The sequence below is a fragment of the Bactrocera latifrons genome, unplaced genomic scaffold, assembly GCF_001853355.1.
Source record: "Bactrocera latifrons isolate USDA-ARS-PBARC rearing strain unplaced genomic scaffold, ASM185335v1 scaffold_6, whole genome shotgun sequence".
NCBI lineage: Eukaryota > Metazoa > Arthropoda > Insecta > Diptera > Tephritidae > Bactrocera > Bactrocera latifrons.
This window is the reverse complement of record NW_017537267.1, coordinates 3177071-3198852: the sequence shown is the minus strand read 5'-3', so window position 1 is coordinate 3198852 and position 21782 is coordinate 3177071. Positions and strand designations below refer to the sequence as shown.

Sequence of the window (21782 nt, the reverse complement as noted above, 5' to 3'; positions counted from 1 at the left end):
AGTTGTTATCAGAACGCAAAACATTTTCAATGTCTCGACCAAATAAAGGTAACTAGAAATGTTTGACATCCTATAAGAAAATCAGCTCTCACTTAAGAAGCATACCGTAATCACCTGCAAGAGATATTTTATGAGCTACTTGCGATGGCATAATCTTTGCAGAAACATACTTTGGTGAAAAGTGGATCACTTACGAAGACTTCAAGTGGAAATACTCGTGGTCGAATCGTGGAGAGCCGGCGCAAACGGAGACCAATACAGCATTAACCTTCAGGAAGGTTTTGCTATGTGTATGGCGGGATTGGCTGGAAATCATCTACTAATTCGGAGTCATACTGCTAGGTATTGGATCGTCTGAAGAAAGCAATAACCCAGATGTGGATAGCTTTTAAAATACGAGAGAAATTGAGTTCCATCTGAACAACGAGAGCCCACACACAACTATATTAAATCGTCGGAAGCTTCCAGGTTTTGAGGTTCTTATGCATTCTCCTTAAAGTTCGGACCTGACACCAAATTATTACTATCTGACGAATGAATTTGCTAAAAATTCGCATTAAGAGAAGCTTTCAAAAATCAGTTTTTTTAACAATCGGAACGAGGAGTTTTAGTGAAAAAAATATTATGTCGAAAATTCAAAAATTTATCCAACTGCCCTCGTAGGTAAATACATATATACAAGTAGGGGTATGTAAATTTTTATATCTATAGGCTCAAACAATAAAATATACTTCGCATTACGCGATTTGTAGATTTTATGTACATACATATGTATATTAAGATGCTCAAGAAAAGTCGAATCAACTGCAATAACAAAACGGATAATCACAGAATTAAGTGCGGAGCAGTAGTGAATATGTATAAGAAATGCAGCAAAGAAAGATATGCCATACTATATTCCTTATAAACGCCGCCAACAAGTTCGTATAGATATATGAAAGGGCCACCGACGCATTTCACAACAACAACAATTAGGAAAAACGCACTTAGACTCGGACATTGGGTCGGATCAAGTGAACATAAAGCGGCGCTTTTGTGCTGTCTCTTCGGTTACCGCTTTTATATGGTTATAAGTGTGTATGTGGTTATACATATATACATATACATAGGTGTATATATATAAACATTTATAAGTAAAGTTATGATTTCAATTATTTTTATGCCGAAAATCACATATTTGCGCATTTCAATTTTCATTGGTGACATTTTCTCAATCTTTTAAAATTATTTTCACACAAAATGTATTTATTTTTTCATAACACCACTTAGTTAAACAACAAATTATTACTTTCGCACCTTTTAAAACACAAAAAACCGCAATTTACGCATAACGGCGGTAAGCTTTCCAAATCCCCGACGCACTGGCTACACCACAACGCGGTTTTTTGCTACACTTGCTTCTTAGTATTGTTATTATTATTATTTTTTTATTATTATTTTTCAATTCTTCTATGTATAACGATATTTTTCTTATTATTTGCGCATTTGTTGTAAGCAAAAGCAACCGTGTATACTAGATCAATTGACGGCGCCACCACAAACCGTAGCATTGAAGTGCATTGCGCGAAGTTCCAGAAATAACTGAGAGTGGTGGCGGACTGATGGTGGTAGACTCAATTCGATACGATCCGATCCGATTTGAAAATGGGCAGTGCGGCAACGCGGCAAGGCAAACGAACCTGTTCTGCTCAGCAACCAAGCGCCATCATCACCATAGCCGGCGCTCCACTCTACGCTACGCTACTCAACACGCTTCGCAAACTGTGCATATTGTTGTTCCAGTATCTACTAATTATTGTCGATATGTGCCTATGTACATATGTATATATGTAAGTATATACGCTCAGGGTACACACTTATAACGTCCATTTGCGAGCATGAGTACAAGAAGACTGGAAACCATATGTACACATACACACACACAAACATGTATATATGTACATACTGTGCATGGAATAACTTGTTTGGCTTGTCGACGGCATTGTATCTCAAAGATCGTTTTGTTCGGCCGGAGCAAGCAGCAATAATAGCAAGATTAAGCGGCCAGTTGTATATGGCATCTGCTGGAGAGCATCGCTGGCGCTAACTGAAAACACATTTTGTTATTTGTTGTTTACATATTTATATTTATCGGTTTATCGTATGTGAATTGATGTGGTGTAGAAGGATATCTGCTGGATATACGAGCGCATGCGAGGCATACATACGAACACATACATTTGCATATTTTGAAACTTTGTGTTCTTTTTACCTAAATATCGTAAAAAAAAATTATGAAGGTTTGTAAAGGACATACATATGTCTCTGAAAACCGCCAAGCGATTGACTGGAAATTTTGAAATAAGATCCAAGTTACCAGCCGGTTGAGCACTAGCTACACCTGCAAGAACGAAGACAACAAATTTAACGAAATCGACGTAGACACCGCTTACGCGGTTATAGCCGATGTTACAACAGCGTGCCAGTCTTCCGTTCTTTGTTTGGCACCAATTGCAGATTCTAAGTGTAGCCAGGCCATTCTCCACCTGATCTTTCCAACGGAGTGGAGGTCTTCTTTTCTCTGCTTCCACGGGGTATTGCATCAAAAACTCTCAGAGTTGGAGTGATTTCATCCATTCGGACGGCAAGACGTAGGCAGTCTCTTAATTCGTTGAACTATGCCAATGCGGTCGTATATCTCCTACAGCTCATCGTTGCATCGACTGCAGTATTCGGTGTTGACGAAGCGCAAAGGACCATAAATATTCCGCAGAACCTCTCTCTAATCAGATGATGTGATCGTCCATACCTCTGCCCCTCTGCACGATCGGGATTCGCCTTGTATGAAACCTCGTTTGGACCTTGCCGATCCAAATTCAGATATAGTGGCATAATGGCAGCAACTTTTCGTGCTGTCAAAAGCAGCTTTGAAATCGACGGAGAGGTGGCCCTGAAGCCACACTGATAAGGTTCAATCAGTTTGTTGACACTGGGAATTAATTTTTCACACAGTACGCTCGATGGAACCTTATATGCGATGTTGAGGAGGCTTATCCCACGGCAGTAGGTGCAGATTGTGGGGTCTCCCTTTTTTGGATTGGGCAGTGCACACTTAAATTCCAATCATTGGGCATGTTTTCGTCCGACCATATTTTACAAAGAAGCCGATGCATGCTCCTTTTCAATTCTTCGCTGTCGTATTTGAATAGCTTAGCCGGCAATCCACCGGCACCGCCGCTTTGTTGTTCTTCATACGGGTAATTGCTATTCGAAATTCTTCATGGTCGGGCAAAGGAAAGTCGGCTGGAATCGGGTTCACCATTTCCAGGTGTTATGCTTTCACTGCCACTCAGCAGATTGGAGAAGTGCTCCTTCCATAATTTCAGATGACTATAATTGTAAATTATATAGTTGCTCTAACAGCATAAGAAGAGTCAAACTAGTATTTTTCAGTGATCAGGTTTTGCACCCATCACTTACCACTTCACTTCATAACTTTCAGCGGTTACAAATTTGGCATCGCCGAAAGTTGTGGACGACATGAGATCATTTTGAAGTTTCGGCAATTCAGCTGAAGAAGAATATAGATTTCGTTTTGTAAGCTATCAGTTCATTCTATCGATAGAGCCGAATCGGACTAGTACTGACAGCCATCGGTGAAACAGAACTATCTTCAGAGTTTTGTCAATATCATATTGTAAAATTCTCAAAAATAGATCGAACCGATCGCGTGCTTGCTTTTAGGCTCTTACTCTGTTTAAAATACCTTTTTATAACCCAATAATTGTAATTTTAAGTTATCAAACAGAAGAAATTGCAATGAAAATTCCGCAATAAATATTTCAAAGGAATGCAGGTGTATTGAGGAAATAGGGAGAGAGAGAGAGAGCTGTGTAGCTGTCATACGCTCACACACTTCCAATCACATATGTATGCTCAGCTTAGTAAAAATATCTACTACATACTACTTCAAGCACTATATACATATGTATGTAGATATAATAGATAGATATAAACAAAGTAGATGTTTGAAGTATCTTTTTCTTGTCTTTCATCGTTTAACCTAACCAAATGTGTTGTGTAGAGCGTATGTATGTATGTGTGCATGTGTCTTCCTAGTTGTTGGTTTGTTGCTGGCGCTAAGTCAACAAATCAATGTCGTGCATAGAAATATTGAAAACATTGAAGTGCTTAGAGTAGTAGTGGTAGACAGGCACTGTTGTGATCTTTGTACTTTTTGAAACGGTTGGCGCTTTTTGTTGGAATTATGCCAATGTATGTGTGCGTATGCATGAAAGTATGTTTGTGTATGTTTGATAGCGTGCCACTTGCAGTGCGTTAAATTAGTCAAGAAAGGATAACATACTTGGGAGTTTGCGTGCTAATAAACCCTGTAGGAAAAATTACAAGATATATATTTATGCACATTCATAAATGTTCTACAAACAACAACAACTCCAATTTGGTAGAAATTGGTTCTGTTTTGTTTTTTTTTTTTTTTGTTATGTAGATCATTTTATGCCATTTATGATTTAAATAAAATGTCAGCCAAATAGTCACCACGCCTCCGTTTGCATTACTTTATCTGGTGCAACATTTCGACTGGAATTTCGAATGGTAGGCGTTGACCTTTGATTTAACATATCCCCAGAGAAAATAATCCAGTGATATAAAATCGCAAGACCTTGGCGGGCATCTCTCCAAATGATGCAATCCGTACATGTTTAGACGTGAAACGTCATGCGGCGGAACGTCTTGTTAGAAATAGAGATCGTCTGGGTCGATTTCATCAAATGTCAAATGTCGCGTGATTGCGTATGTAGACGATGTAGCGCTTATGGTCAAAGCAAAGTTCCTGAGTACTGTTTACGAGTTGATGCAGGGGTATCTCAGCGTCGTAACAAAATGGATAGTCGTAAGTGGACTCACCATCAACCCAAATATAACCGAAATGGCTTTATTTACTAGAAGATAGAAGATCCCGGGGGAACCCATGCCGCAAATAAGAGACATCCGTTTGCTACTGGCGGATACAAAGAAATATCTAGTTCTCATCCTGGATGGGAAGCTTTCATGGAAGCCGAATATCGAAGACAGAACAAAAAATGCATCGATTGCTTTTACTGTTTTAGAGGAGCCATTGGCAGAAGGTGGGATTTCTCACCGAAAGTGGTCCTTTGGCTCTATGACACCATAGCTACGCACGTTCTATGGAGTCTTTAAGTGGTGGAGGGCTCTAGAAAAGGCCACACTTGCAAATAAGCCTGAGAGCATTCAATGAGCGGCGGTCATCAACATGTGCAGTGCATTAAGATTCACTCCAACCAAGGCGCTTAACGCCATCTTGCACATATTGCTCGTACATATCACCGGAAAGTGTATGACTGAGAAAGTCGCTATCAGACCCAGAGAATCTAGGTTCCTAAAAAAACATGTGTCTGAAAACTCCGAAATTTTCACTCACTCTGACTTCATATTGGATCACTTGGATCAAGAAGTGGCCAAACCGAACGAGCTTCTTCGCTGCCCATATACCGGAGAAGAAGTTGTGGGTGGGAAGAAACCGGGAGATGAGCTTCTTTACGGATGGATCAAAACTTGGAGAGAAGGTTAGTGGACCAAAGTGAAACGTGGCATAAAATGACAAACCTAACTGTACACACTGACAAAATTTGACATAAATTGCTATACAAACAAGGTCGCCACGAGCTATAACTAATATGTATTATCTCTGGCGATATAATGCGCTTCATTGATGATAAACAGAGATAAAGAGATGTCCAACTCCTCTTTCATTGGAAGTGAGAGAACAATTTCTAGGCGTCAAAACCTACTAAGCTTTGACAGTTGATCGAGTTAAGGAGGTTTTGTCGGAATAGATTGGAAACGAGTGATGGACAGATTGAAATCTTACCAAAAAAAACGGAGGGATTACTGATAACTGACAACTGTGAGACATATACATATGTGTATGTTGCTCTGAAAATAACTTAGTATGGAAATTTCTCGCAGGGTATGTACGATACGTGCATACATATTTTGTATGTGAAAATAACGAATGTAATACGTATGTATGTTTGCGTGCATTGGTGAAAGTCCATACATATGTATGGCATACATAGGTGTTGTACCATTTATACATTAACTTTAAAAAATTGCATAAATATTTTACCTGTACTTTTTCGTCCTTGAAAGTCACTGCCTGCCATTAAGGTATTGTAATCCTATTTTCTACTTGAAAAATCATTAAAGTGTGTGTGGTAATTAATTCAATTTGTAATATTAACTTCGGGAAGCAGGTAATACTAACTTGGTTAAAACGTTAAAACGGCGCTAAATTTAATGGAGCCGTGTTTTAAATACCTTCGTCAAGTTCAATAGTTTTTAATATATATTTTAAGACTTCTGCAAAAGTTATAAAAAATTCTCCATACAAGAACTTAATTTTGATCGTTCAGTTTGTATAGTAGCTATCTGATATAGCGGTCCGATATGGGCGGTTCCGCCCTTCTGCTTCTTGCGAAGGAAACTACATACATATGTATATGTATGTATACGCAAATTCCAGAGCGATATTTCCAAAAATAAAGGGCTAGTTCTCGTATATACGGACCGATAGACGGACGTGCCTGAATCGAGCCAGTTCGTCACGCTGATCATTTATATAAACCATACTTATATACTTTATAGAGTACTTCATAGGGGATTTTCCTTTAGGTTGGGATAATAATTGTATATGAAGTCAATATTTCTCTTTAAATTAAATTGGAAACCGGTGTCCAATATTGATATAAAAAAAAAATCATGCTTTTTAGGAAGATCGGAGACAGAGTTTCTAACGTTAGATAAGAACCAATTCCATCGAGTTGAGGCCCTATGTTCCACCATCGAATACAGTAAACGTACCAGTTGTGAGCTGGGTTTGGGACATGCCACGTAAAATACGCCTCAATGAAAAAAAAACAACAGACTCGGATGAAAGACGCCCCGAAATAACTACTGTTAGCAAATAAACAGTCGTCGCTCTCGCGACTTGGCTCCCACGCCACTGCTGACGGTCATAACTTCAAATCCGTAGATAATTTCATCTATCTTGAAACCAGTATTAACACCAACCACAATGTCAGTCGCGAAATCCAAGGCAGAATATGTAATGCCAACAGGTGCTACTTCGGACTGAGTATGCAATTGAGAAGTTAAGCTCTTTCCCGACGAACAAAACCCCAACTATATAAGTCACCAAGTATATAAGTATAGATACATAGCGGTAGTACTTGAGTTTCTATTGTAGACCTCAATTAGCTAACGGTTTTAAAAACTGCAATATTATTTGTAGGATTCTGGTTTTATAAAATAAAATCACCAGCGACACCTATCCGCCGCATATTAACAATCCTAATTGTATTCCTCCAAGTAAACATTCGTTCCAGTCGTTGGCAACGCGTCTGATAAGATTTTTTCGCGTACTTGTGGCAGCACTACTCGAATTCTTTTCTCATTCGTTTCAATTCGCTTGACTGCCATGTTCGTGAATCGCGATTCAGTGAAGTTAATCGCGTGAAAATCTTTTAATTTTTTGTTTAAAAGGTAAATATCGCATTATAAATCATTAAAAATATATAAAAGTGTGTATCAAATGTTGTGAATTGTGTGTGTGTTAATATCGAACAATTGGCGCTGCTGCCAAATGCTGAAAAATGAAAGTGAAAATGATGGGGGCAACAAATTTTCACCTGAAATGACAGTGGGAAAAAAGCAGAAATCTCGACGTCTACACCGAGGTGTGTATGTGTGTGCGTGCGTATGTGTGTTGCTATACTAAACTGGCAGTGTATAAAATAGAATTTAAATATGTGTACGATAGAGTTACTAAATCTTAAAATAAGTGAAAAGCGATCAAAAACTGGAAACTTAAAAGAACCGTTTATATAAATTTGTTTATTATCAAATGTCCAACTGTGGTTTAATGTACTGAACCGCTATACCGTTCAACTTTGCCCAACGCCCGACCCCCCATTTGCAGCATGCATAGGTACTCACATATTCCTTTGCGCGCGCCTTAAATTTCTTTCTACTGACATCGCATTTGAGTGGGAAAGAATTTGGTTGGCGGCCGCCTTGACAGCGATAGTGGCAAAATAGTATAAGGAAGGCCAATAAGCAAACGCGATATGGGAACAAATGGTATTTGTGGTACAACTCGCCGCATTCAATGCAATTCGCTCTATAATAATATGTTCCATTCCACAGCTGTTTCAAGATTTCCAATTTGAATGAGGGGTAATATTGGACTCATTATTCCAAGTTCCAACTGTACTTTTTTCATTTTTGTCAGCCAGATTTCTGAAAGTGCATAATTTTCGTCTTTTTCTACTTCGAATTCGATGAACGAGCGAGATCCTTGCGACACACACACAAACACAATCATAAGGTGACGCATAAATGTCAAGTTGCATGCGCACACGATGCATGTCCTTGACACTGGCCCACTTTTCAGTATTGATATTAACTTTTTTCGTTAACTATAAGGCGATTCAATTTTGTTTTTACTTTTGAGTGAGTATTGACTTTTGGTTTCTAAGTTCAGTATTAGTAAATTGTTAAATGGATTACAATGCCGTGGTGGCGCTGATTACTGGTCACTGTTGCACAAATGTACGTAGATATCTGCATGCCATGGTAGACTTGTTCAGATATTCGAAAAATTTGGGCGTATCGATTATCTAAATAAGTAAATACCTCTGTGCATATTGTGTATACAATTGGCACACTTAAGTAATATTTGTTGGTATGTAGTATGTACATATGTATGTCTAGTTATTGATTTTTGTCTGTTATCAAATGACCTTTTTACCATATTACATAACATAATTGAATTGCACATTTGTAGGTGCGTCGACAGTGCCGTCTGGAACGGAAATTCTTAAATTGAAAGAGATAACTTATCTGTTTCCGTGTATGAAAACAAGATAATCTAACTAAATACTTGGATTGAACGAATATTTTGTTTATTTATTATAATTTATTGTTTTTTTTTTTAATTGAAAAGTTTGTTAACGTATCTTTTTCTAATGTTATATGTATCAACCAGGGGTTTGCCGGTTAAAGGTCACACACACGAACTATTAATTTACAATATCGAAATTTTTGTAACAACATAAAAAAATATCGCAAATAATTTAGTATAATGATATGACAGTCGTAGGCTCGACGGTTGTTATTGTTGTAGCGGCAGAAAACATTCTTGAAGTAATTTCGATACATTGTGCCGAGTTGATAGTCCTTGGCTCGATAAAAATCTGGGTCTGTTCTGGTAGAAGAGAGTCACAAAAAAGTATCGTTTTCTTTAATTTCCAGAACTACACAATTTTTTTTTAAGAAAATGTTGGTTCCGTTCCATCTACGTAGACCTGGTTTTCGCAAAGCGTACTCACTTTCGTTCACCATAAAAGTTCATTTACCGATATGTGTAAAAGAGTTTAACGCTCAAGACTCGGTTTGGCTCTGCTGTATAAAATGTACATATAAATATCCATTTTATTATCTTTAATTATTACTTTTGCATTTATGCAATAGGTCTTGAGGGTTGGTACTTGGACAAGGTCGTTGCATGTAGTGCAAACCAAATAACAGTGAGACTTATTCTAGCAGACTACACGAAATTGTTGCTCATAACCACATTCGTTTCTCTTTTCGCTTCTGGGATCACAGCATTCGCTTTTGTATGAAAAATTCCAAATTCCGCGAGACTATGTATTGACATGAAGACTTCTCATTGTTTTACAAGTCTACTACATATATTTATACGGGTTTTTTTAAAGTTCACACATTGGCCATACACTCTCGATGATGTTATTGGAGCTGGTTGTTCGAATCTTAGTCATACTCACGTTCATACCCATATATCTGTATGTAGGTATGCCAAACCCACGTAGCCGTTCACTGACACATGAGAGGCAATACGCCAGGCAGAGAGTTTCGCTTGACTTTCCGTTTGGCATGAGCATATTTCCACACACACCCATGTTTACACATATATGTATGTATGTATTTGTATAAACGCTCGTATGCATATGCACTAGCGTGAGCAATAATTTGGGTTTATTTTATTGAATGAAAAGTGGTTGTGGCGGCTTTTTAGTTCAAACTGGCGACGCGAAAACTCCTATTCAACTAAAATCTCAGCGCTAACGCGATGAGATATACAGCTTTGGAATGCGTGGAATGTCAGTCTTTAAGCTGTGTTATTTCTGTTGCTGTTGTTGTGCACATATTATGGGTATAACTATGTATTATTTTTAGCGCGGCCATCGAAGCATTCATCTTGCACCTTCGAACTTTATAATACTCTGAGTAGACTTCACTACTATGATGTATGTATGCAGTTTTTGTTGTTGTATATTTGTTTCGTTGCTTGTCGCCTTTGAGTTTATTATTTGCATACATACCTACATATACATATGTAGATTTGTTTGTATTTACTCTTTTGATATGGTAATAAATATACTCGGACAAGCTCCTGCATATATTGTGCCGCATACACTTTTATTTCTATCGATATACATATGTACATACATACATACTCTTTATTTAATACATGCGCTTAAGTATACTAATATATCTAATATAGGCATAAGCATTTATAAATATTTGGTTTTCTATTTTGGTTTGACGCTTGGTGGCAAAAATAAATTAACTAAGATGATCTTATAGCACGGAATTTAGGTTATGTTAGGTTTGGTATATGAAGTAAATTTGTATCATAAATTAAATTTTGAACTGCACAACGGGAGATATTACGATACAGTAATTATTACAGCTGTAAGAGTGTGGGAATTTTTTCCTAGTTCAAGCGATATCGTTTCAAAATAAGCTCCTGAGCCAATATAATCATGACAACGCTACATTAAATTTTCCACGCACTTGTTATAAGCCTATTCTGGGATTCAGTGTCTTCATCCAAGTTTTTTTTTCTCATACTCACCTGTTTCGTCACCAGTAGTGCTGCGTTTGATAAATGTAGGCAGCTCACACACAACGTTATCACAAATATTAACTTTTTTTTTTTTGTTCGAGCCTAGCATTGACACACTTCATACCCAAAATAGTAAGGCTGTTGAGATCCTCTGCTTTTCGTCTGATGCCAATACGACGATTTTGTAAAACTTTTTAACGGAATTGGATAGACGACTAGCATGAGTCAGGTTTTCGATGATGATTGCCACTCAAATACTTGAGTTCCTGATAAAGTAGATTTCCCAAAACACTTATGTCACATTCGTAACTGTGGTTCCCTTGAAAAGAACAAAATTTTAAGCTAACTCGTGGCTAATTTTTTCGGAAGTAAAAATCGTCACACAAACCTTTCGTGTAGTAAGCAAACAGTTGTCAAGCAGAAAAGCTTGTAGGAAAAGAATTGTACAGATTCGGCTTGCACGTGCAGTTAAAGTGGACCAGTCCGGTTCATTTTCGATCAGATTGTTTATATGAACCAATTCCATCAATTTATGTACATATGTACATATGTGTTCTGAAAAAAAAAATGGTTTCAATACTACCCTTAACCGCCATATTACTAATATAAGAATTACAGTCTTCCGATTGACTTTGCACCGCATGTATCGGTTATTACGTAAAATATTTGCTTAATTTTGAATATACTCGGTTTTTGGTGGTAAAAAAGGTTGAATTCGATCTAAAAATTACACCAAAACTCATATACTACTTGTAATGGTTTTCTTTAATATAGTGGGCTTTAGGCCAGAAATACATACTGGCTTTAATGCCAATAATAAGTGCTATCTGTCTTGTCATAGCGCCGAAATGTATGCAATATTTTCATTCTTACAAATGCCTATTCCAATTCCACGAAAAATACTTGCAATGTAACTGACCAGATAAAAACATTTCAAAAAACACGGGTACAGGAGTTCCATACAAAGACATGGTGGTGGTGAATATTGAGAGAAAAAAGGTATTATTTCAGATATTTTTTTTTTCTTTTATATATACATACACCGTATATATTGCCTTTTTGCTAAAGGTATTTTTTATGTATCGAAATCGTATACTTTATTTTTACGCTGTTACAATTTACATATGTGTCATTCAACCAAATTAATAATTTCTTTTCTCAATCTTTCTTCCAACATAAATATGTAACCTAGTCCAATTGGTATTTCGAAATTAAGAAATTCCGCTTAAAATTGCACATCACTGTACCCTCTTTCAACACATTGAAATTCTCGAGCTGTTAACTTGGCAGCACGCCTTCCGTTTCCGTGCGTTCCTATCACTTTTACACGTGCCGTAATGCGTGTCGGTATGCGCAAGTCATAAAGTCGCCTGATATTATATTATATTTCGCAGATGCAAAATGCAACGACGCATGCCAAAAAATTCATCACATGGAAAAAGATACCGCAAAAAAGCACCGTATCTGATGGATGCGGTGGACTGTTGGCATCGCATAAGGGATGAAATAATAACCATTGCATCATACTCGCGCACGCCGGCTCTGGGGTTGGGGCAGCAGTTCAACAACTTTACAATTTGCTTTGTCGTGCGACGATGAGTACCTCAAAACACACTCAAACTCACACACAAATATACACATGCAGAGCATGACACTTTTGCTTTCTCTTCACCCTCTCAGGTGCGCTCAATCTACTTTTGTGTTTTCATATGTGAAATGCTTGTGGTAGCTTCAGCGCATTCCTACAGCTGTGCTTACCGAAGAACTGTGAGATTTTTGATTTTCTGTTTGCCTTTTTTTGCGTTTTTGTTTTTGCTTGCTTTTGATGTCTCCTTTGTCGGCAATAATGCGCGCGCACACCTCATTTCCCATCCATTCATTCCACAATCTTCGTCGTTTACTCTCGCGTATTGTTCAAGGTTCAGTTCTATCAGCTTTGCAACGCTACAACCGTTATACAATGCATATAATTTTGGTGTTTCCCATCATCAGGCCAGCCAGCCCACTCTCTGACTTTGTGTTTTGTGTATCTTCTGAGGGTTGCAAGTAATGCGCGCCGTGCATTTTCCCTTTCTTCAAATAAGAAATTTGCAATATTTGCACGAACTGGCTTTTTTCAATTCGCACATTTAATAACCTGTTCGCCGCTCGGCCACCACCTCGTCGACGCCGCTGACACTTTCCTACGATGACTACACGCGCGCTCGTGTATTTGCCTTTGTCGTTTTCTTTCGCATTTTAGTGTATTTTTTTTTAATGTTGTTGCTTTTTATGGCTGCTCTGGCCTGCTACAATGTCTGTTCGTAATATCTAGTATTTTTAATGCTTTTTTTGTTGTAAACTATTTATTTTTTATTGGCATTTGTTTTGTCTTCTACTCTTTCCACATCAAATTCAACTAAGCTGCACGTGTGTGTGTGTGGTATGCATGTAGCTTTTCATTTTCTTTTTCGTTTTTTTTTTTTTTCTGCGTATTGCCACCATCTCTCATGACTTGCCGTTTGCGACTTTGTCTTTTGACTCTTCATAACACGACGTTTTCATTATTTCGCAGTTGACAATAAGACGCTCAAGATGTAATAAAGCTTTACGTGTTGCTGGCAACGAAATTGTAACAAAAAATAACACGAATTTTGTTAAAAATAACTACAAAACTTATGTATATGTTCAATAAATAATTTTGTCAGTAATTGTTGAACTTTTGAAAATACACAATAACAATAAAAAATACATAAACATTATCGCCTCTCAAAGCCGTAAACGTAGCACTACCTCGAAGAAGTAGAGGAGAAGGAGGAGGAAAAAACTAACTTCCACCGCTTGGATTTATCCAATCCATCAAGACTGGTTTGCTTTTTGGGGGCTAACTACTCGCCGAGTTTGTGCATAATTGTAAGGCGTTACGGCGGCGCAAGAGGCGGAAGTGAGTAGTGCCTACAGAGCTAAGCAGATCGAAGAATGTGAAAAAGAAAGCTCTAGACAAAGTGAAACGTTCGAGGTGATTTTGCGCAAACTAGTGTGTGTGTAAATATGGATTTATGTCTGTGTGTATATGTATGTGTGTGAGTAAGTTTTCCCCAACTGTTTACCTCTTGTTTGTAAAAAGCAATGCGCAGCGTAATTGTGAAATTCATTCATTCATTCACAGTTAGCCTCAATTGGCGTTTGATGTTTTGGAAGGAATTAAAAGCCAATTGATAGCTTAATACACATACATGCATACATGCATAGTACATGAACATTTGCTAGTAAATATATGCAAACATACATACATACAAGACTTGCATATTTCCTGCGCTACTAGACAGCTCTAATTATGTTAAATATAGAAATGAATATTTAAATCGACGCTTTTAACACAAAATTACTACACATTTGTATGTATATGTAGATACGTATGTATGTGTGTATATATACTGCTATAAAACATTCACCTACGAATTTGTGCTACCCATAATTCGGTAAAGTATATACTAGAAAGTTCCAAAGGTCATTGCCTTGTGTGAAAAAGTCTCGTAGCCGCCATTACAATATACTCACATGCATATATGTACATATGTACATAAATACGCAGTATAAATGAGATAAACAATCACGCTCTGCTTTAGCGAAAAAAAATGCAATGTTTCCGGCAATAATGCATGATGCCTGATGCAATTGTACTATATATAGTCAATATGTATGTATGTGGGTTTATAAATAAATATTGCTTTTATATTGGAATTACGCACTTTTTAAAGTAATTTTTTTCTAATTTTATTTTACATAAGTTTATTATTATTTTTTCAATTCTCTCTCTGTCATTGAGCTGTCAAATTAGCATAACTCGTATATATGTATGTATAACAATTTCTAAGAAAATTTGCGTAATCCTAATTCTTTCGATAACTAACTGATCCGACAGGTGTTGACCTTCCAAAATTCGCCTATTAAATTACAGCATACTTTTTGTTAAATAGATATATTGAAGATTAAACAAGTAATTTCAATGCGAAACGTTTCACAGACAATAATTATAATGTGTTCAAAAAATTTAAGTTTTCAAAAACCTGGTTTTCCAACCGAAAATACAGACATACATATGTCTAAACTAAAAACTCTGCGAGAGTTTTCATGAAAATTTTCAAATGCTCTTTATGTTTGTCATAAATTTTTTTTACATTCTAGTTTATTTTTTCAAAGCTGGTAACTCCATTTTCGCAACGAAACCGAAATATTTCAATTAAATGTTCGGTCCTTTATAGGAAATTTTTTTATAAACGCTCTATACTTGGTATATTTATTGCAATATTGCGCCTATATTTTTTTTTTTAATTATATATTAAAAAAAAAAATATTTTTTTAAGGGAACTAATGGAAAAAATTGTTAGTACATTGTAATGTATTCTTTATCCTCTAATACAAATGCACATCTTCTCCGCATAGACCTAATTAGGCTACCGAAAGTGTTCTGTGGAACAGAATACCAAACCTGTGTACCTTCTCTCAGAATTTTGTCTTATTTTTCGGTTTAACGGGTGCAATATTTTCCTTAACAATTTTCCCGTAAGGTTTTGATTGGATTCAACAAGCAATAACCGTAACATGATCTAAAACCCATTTTTTGCAAGACCCGAAGTATGTTTCGGATCGCACTCTTGTTGGGATTGAAATAATGCAAGACGAATTCCATTCAGCATTTGTGAATATGACCTTATCTAAAACTTGAACGTATATATGGCGTTCTATGTTTTCTTGTGTTCATAGGTCCCGAAACACAATATGAGAAACAATGCTAAACATTATATTGTCGCCACGGAGTTTGAAGGACCTAGTCGTGTAGCGGACGCACATTTCTTTCTGTTTTTGGTTGCGAACTCACACCCAACTATCATTTCTTATCATATTAATTTTGCATTCAGACCATAAAATGTCGAACCATTTTTCTTTTAACTTTCAGCTCCGCCATAATTAATGTGTCGTTTACCTACTGAATACGATTGCATCTATGCTGATTTCTCAGCATTGGCACCTTTCGGAACAAAGTTGTAAAAGCAATTTTTTTCTCCACATTTTATCTTCTTATTGTTCCTGAAGAAATGTTTGCACATAATTCTTATTGACTGGTTGCAGAGGCCTTAAACGGACCGCGCATCGACAATATTGCAATACTTCGATCGAATTCCGCAGAAGTTTTGGGATCGACTTGTTTTTCAACCGTTTTTAGGAAATTTTAAGGCATCAAACACAAATTTTTGAGACATATTCCATATAATAATGTTTTGCTCGCCCAATTTTTATACTCTCGCAACAAAGTTGCTAAAGAGAGTATTATAGTTTTATTCACATAACGGTTGTTTGTAAGCCCTAAAACTAAAAGTCAGATATAGGGTTATATATACCAAAGTGATCAGGGTGACGAGTAGAGTTGAAATCCGGATGTCTGTCTGTCCGTCCGTCCAAACAAAGTACAAATTGAGATATCATGATGAAACTTGGTACACGTATTTCTTGGCTCCGTAAGAAGGTTAAGTTCGAAGATGGGCAAAATCGGCCCACTGCCACACCCAAAAAATGGCGGAAACCGAAAACCTATAAAATGTCATAACTAAGCCATAGATAAAGATATTAAAATGAAATTTGGCACAAAGAATCGCATTAGGGAGGGGCATATTTGGACGTAATTTTTTTGGAAAAATGGGCGTGGCCCCGCCCCCTACTAACTTTTTTGTACATATCTCGAAAACTACTATAGCTATGTCAACCAAACTGTATAGAGTCGTTTCTTTTAGGCATTTCCATATACAGTTCAAAAATGGAAGAAATCGGATAATAACCATACAAAGGTTATGTTGAAAATCACTAAAAGTGCGTTAACCGACTAACAAAAAACGTCAGAAACACTAAATTTTACGGAAAAAATGGCAGAAGGAAGCTGCACCCAGGCTTTTTTTGGAAAATTGAAAATGGGCGTGGCGTCGCCCACTTATGGACCAAAAACCATATCTCAGGAAGTCTCCACCGATTTCAATTAAATTCGGTATATAATATTTTCTTAATACCCTGATCACATGTACCAAATATGGGTGAAATCGGTTCACAACCACGCCTGAAATCTCGATTATCACTTTATCATGCGAGAGTATAAAATGTTCGGTGACACCCGAACTTAGCCCTTCCTTACTTGTTTTAAATAATTTCATAATAGATACAATTATTCATTCTACAGATCCAATTAAGTTAATATAACTACTTGTTATGCTTTTTAAATTCAATATTTTTTGGTTATAAATCCATTTTGCTATTGATTCTATTATTTTGTCACTAAGCACGAGGCACCCTATTTATACTTTTTAAATTACAGTTAACTGTAAAACTTGACAATGCTATGCTTTCCTCTTTTTTAAAAGTACATATTATTGCCTTAGTTATTATGCAGAAAAGTTACTACATAAGTGAAAAATTTCAAAAAATTTCAAATTTCAAATAATTGTATTATTATTTCAAAGCAAAACCTTTGATTCTATTTTATTGTCCATAACTGTATCTCCGAAAATTTTAAAAGAAAGCTGAAGTCGCTATCAATAGTTATATAGTATAAAAGAGATCCCTTGATAGGTTAGTTAAATTTCTAAATAAAAAGTGAAAGTAAAAGCTCTATTAAATAGACGCTCTATTAAACAGGCATCTCCATTAATCATGCGCATTTTCCGGTCCCACAATTTGTTGATGGTTATTAAGTACAATCTGGTTAGACAACTCTATTAACAGAAAGGGCAGAAACGCTGGTAAACAGATATTGAGAAAGTACCTTAAATATGTATTTTTTTTATATAATTTATTTGTAAGAACAAAATTAGGCCTCAACTACAATCCCTTGGATTCTTATATCGACAAAAACGTTTTCGCATTTATTCGTAAATTAAATTTTCATTGTATTGAACAGTTTATTATATATTATAAAATGTATACCACAGCAACGATATATAGTAACTTTGATTTTTATTCGAACCTTATAGTATTTCCATAGTCCCTGAATTCGGTTATTGTTTCATGACACGTTCAATAGGTCGATGTTGTTTCTGACTGACAGATTGCATATTGTACAAATATTTAGGAACGATATGTAAAACTCGGTTCTTTGATATATTCAGTTATCTCGATCAAAATTTATAGATTTTAAACGTTTTCGTCCATCCTGTGGTCGTCTACTGCATTGATCGATGATGGTAAGATCTGAGGTGCCATTCTGATTCAGTATAATTTTTTTAACACTAAAATATGTCTCATTGACTCACGAAACTCTTCATTTCACAGCAAAAAGAGTTGCTTCAATCAGTGAAAAGTTTGGCCTCTTGAATGTTGGGTCTAACAAACATATACAAACGATAAGAACTTGACAGTTTGTCTGATACTTTTATATATTGAACTTTTTCATTTGATTATGCAATGGAGGTGCGCTCATTGTTCGGGCAAAAATATTATTCAATAATTTAAATTTTTTACGCACAAGTGTTGTTTCTGTACCTTTCATATATTTAACTAAAGTGACATTGAACCCCAGCAAAATGACGGCGACTCTGGTTTATTAGATAAATAACCGACAGAAGGTGCGAAATCCCGGCCGGCACCGGCTCTTTGGTATTCAACTCATGAAGTCGCCTGCAATTGATTAGGGACACACATACATACACGCAGACGAACTCTTGTTGAAATGTAAACAATAAACAACTGCCATGACTGAGCACAACAGATGGAATCCAAATAAACATTTTAATGCTGTTGACCCGATGCAAGCATCCACCGTCATTTACATGATTTCGTACATTAACCTCTGAACCACACTTAGGCTATGCAGTTTTGTCCACGTTCTCGAACTCTTGCGTACACCGACACTAAAGATGTGAAATCCACACTCAAATTCTGTTAAAAGCCGTCAACAAAACAAATCCAAAACTTTTATGTAAACAACAATTGCTAATACTATATATACACACACACACAGCAAATTAACCCGAAAATCGGGCTTTGCCCTCATTTTGTGCCTAGTGAAACCTAACCTAAAAAGAATAATTGCCAAAAATCAAATCCATACATTCCACATTTTCACATGACGCCGCCGCGCAGCTTCACAAGACGTCACCAAATATCACTTGCTATGCGCTTTTATTAGTTGGGAGCAAGAAAAAAGGTAATGAACTTTTCATTTTCATTTGTACTGAACCCAGCACATTGCTCTCCCGAAATTTTCGCCGAATTGTACATTGACCTCTGTGCCATTTAAGCTTTATGGCGGCAGCAGCAGCTACAGGCGGCTGGAAGAATAGTGTTTGGGAGCGTAAAAAGGCAAGCTCACACACACATGCAGGCGCGAGCTAGACAGGCGGCATTTCGTTTGTACCACGTTCATGTAATATGTGTGCGTGTAGACAGTCATGGATTGCTTTTTGTTGTAATATAAGGTTTGGAGATAAGGGAAATAAATGGCAATCATATAGTATACACATATCTGTATATGTATGTATGTGAGTATATACAGTATTGTGCCTAATATTAAGACCACAGACAATTATTCCAGTATTGTCTTTGGTAAATGATTAAATTATGGGAGTAATAAACAAATAAATGAAAATGACAAAATTATGGGAGTAATAAACAAATAAATGAATGTCAAAATTGTGATCTTTAACAAAATTGCTGCTTTCCAACAAAAAAATAAATCGTTTTTATCACCACAGGAAAAAGTCTAACTTTGTGATATAGTATATAACACGATCTTGACGTCAAATCGACCCGACCAAAACGTGAAATTATCTTCTCACCGAAGTATTCTCTCAATAAATCCATTGGTTGATGCGTTTTATGGAAAGTGGCGCCGTATTGTCGAAACCAAATGGCGCCGAGATCACAAGCTTCAATTTCAAGGATCAAATAGTCGGTTATCATGGCGCGATAACGGTCGCCATTGACGGTTACGTTCTCACCGACATCCTTAGTGAAGAAATATGGATCGATCATTCCACCGGCCCACAAACCACACCAAACCGTTGATTTTTCTAGATAAAATGACAGCTCTTGAATCTCTTTAGTTTGCTTTTCGTCCCAAATTTGACTCAAAAACGTCGGATCTTCTTGGAACTTTTCAAGAGCTGTTTTGGTACGTAAATCGCTATTGCGAAACTATTTGCCGGACCAACATTTTTCGGATAATCGATATTTTCAAATTTACAAATGGATGTAACCCCTCAAAGAATATAATATTCCACCGAGTTGCCTTTTTACGATTTTCAGTGTGTCCCAACCTAACCTAATTCTTCTTGCTTCCAATATTTTACACATGACTACTGTATAAGTACTATATAATATGTAACTTACAAATGGCATCTTTTTACAATCATTCAATTATTTGTGAAATGTTGATAGCAAAAAATAAAACCAAAATCGTTGCAATGCAAGTAATCTTGAGGCCGATATGTTTGTTTAAGCTTACAAAACTGCATATATACATACTTATATTATTATAGTTACGTATACCTTTTGAGCGCGCTTACTCATGCTGTCACTTTGTGGCAAATCTTAAAATGATAAGTTGTTTGTGCTGTTGTTGTTGTTGCTGGAATCAACAAGCTGCAAAAAGGCAAGTCCAACAATGCGACGGATATCTGTCGGTTGTTTTTTTTTTTCTTCACTTCCTCTTATGCATTAATGCACACACGCACATGCATATTTAAATAAATTTGTAGGAATGCACGCTTGCAACTCCCCGCTGTGTTATTGGCTATTTTCAGCGTAAATATATATTTATTATGTAGAAATAGGCTTGTTATCAACATTTGTGAGTGTTTGCTATGTTTCTTGTGGCTGTGCATTGTTTGGCTATTTTTACGCCAGCGCGTTAAATTCAAATTCAGCATGACCATTCACACACATACATTCACATATGTTTTTGTTTATTATCATAAGTGTGCATTACTTTGTAGTCTATTGTATTATTTGCATTTAACGAGATGAAATGATAGTTATCCCATTGTCCACTTATTATTAGAACTGGAATTCCATTGTGCTATTCTAATTGTAATTCCAAGTTGATTACGTGGCAATGTCTACGCTCAGTCTGCATTGCAAGCTTATCGCACGCATGCTCATACAATCTTGTTTTTTTTTCGACTGCTCTTCTCCAACCTTTGTTGAATATATTTTTAACAGTGTGTTGACCACTTCATAACAATGCGATAGGTTAATTATCATTGAGATTGTAGAGTGTAGAGGGCACACCGAACTCTTTTTGTGAATATTTTTGAAAATATTCTCCGACTTGATCCTGAAAAAATTTTCCGAGATAAGAGCATATTTCTAAAAAAAAAAAATTTTTTTTTGCATGGTGTAGCTGCCTCCCAAAACTTTTAACCCATTTTTTTCCAACACCTGTTTTCAGAGTCGATTAGGAAAAGTTTTTTTTTCAAAACGGTTGAACCAATGGGCTTGAAAATTTCGAATAAATTACCGAGGTCTTCCTGGAGATCCAATTTTTTCTTCAAATGAATCACCGATAATTAAAGTTAATAAAATTCTGTAAATCTGCAATAGTTTTTATTAATGATTTAAGAGTAAACTTTTTTCTGACGTGCAAGACGGTTTACAAATTTTAGGTCTATCCATTTGCTGATAATCATGTATACATATCTACATCTACTAATGTGTACGAGTACTTAACCAATGGGTTTATAAGCTCCACCAAGCATTTATTGGAAGTTCTTCCCTGCAGAAAAGTTTTTAGAACTAGTAATTATACAAAACCGGTTTTATTTTTCGCTACTTCTCTGCTCATATGTTGCCTCTCTCTTGTATT

General features: G+C 36.4%; 1 protein-coding gene across 3 annotated transcripts in view; it reads left to right on the top strand.

The window, feature by feature from the left end:
- The first annotated feature begins 7484 nt into the window (after positions 1–7484).
- Positions 7485–21782, top strand: part of LOC108974911 — a 55754-nt gene continuing 41456 nt past the window's right edge. The window contains exon 1 of one of the 3 annotated variants that reach the window (XM_018943014.1): positions 7485–7566. The gene's annotated coding sequence lies outside the window, so the exon portion shown is untranslated. The other 2 variants (XM_018943019.1, XM_018943015.1) reach the window with 2 other exon arrangements.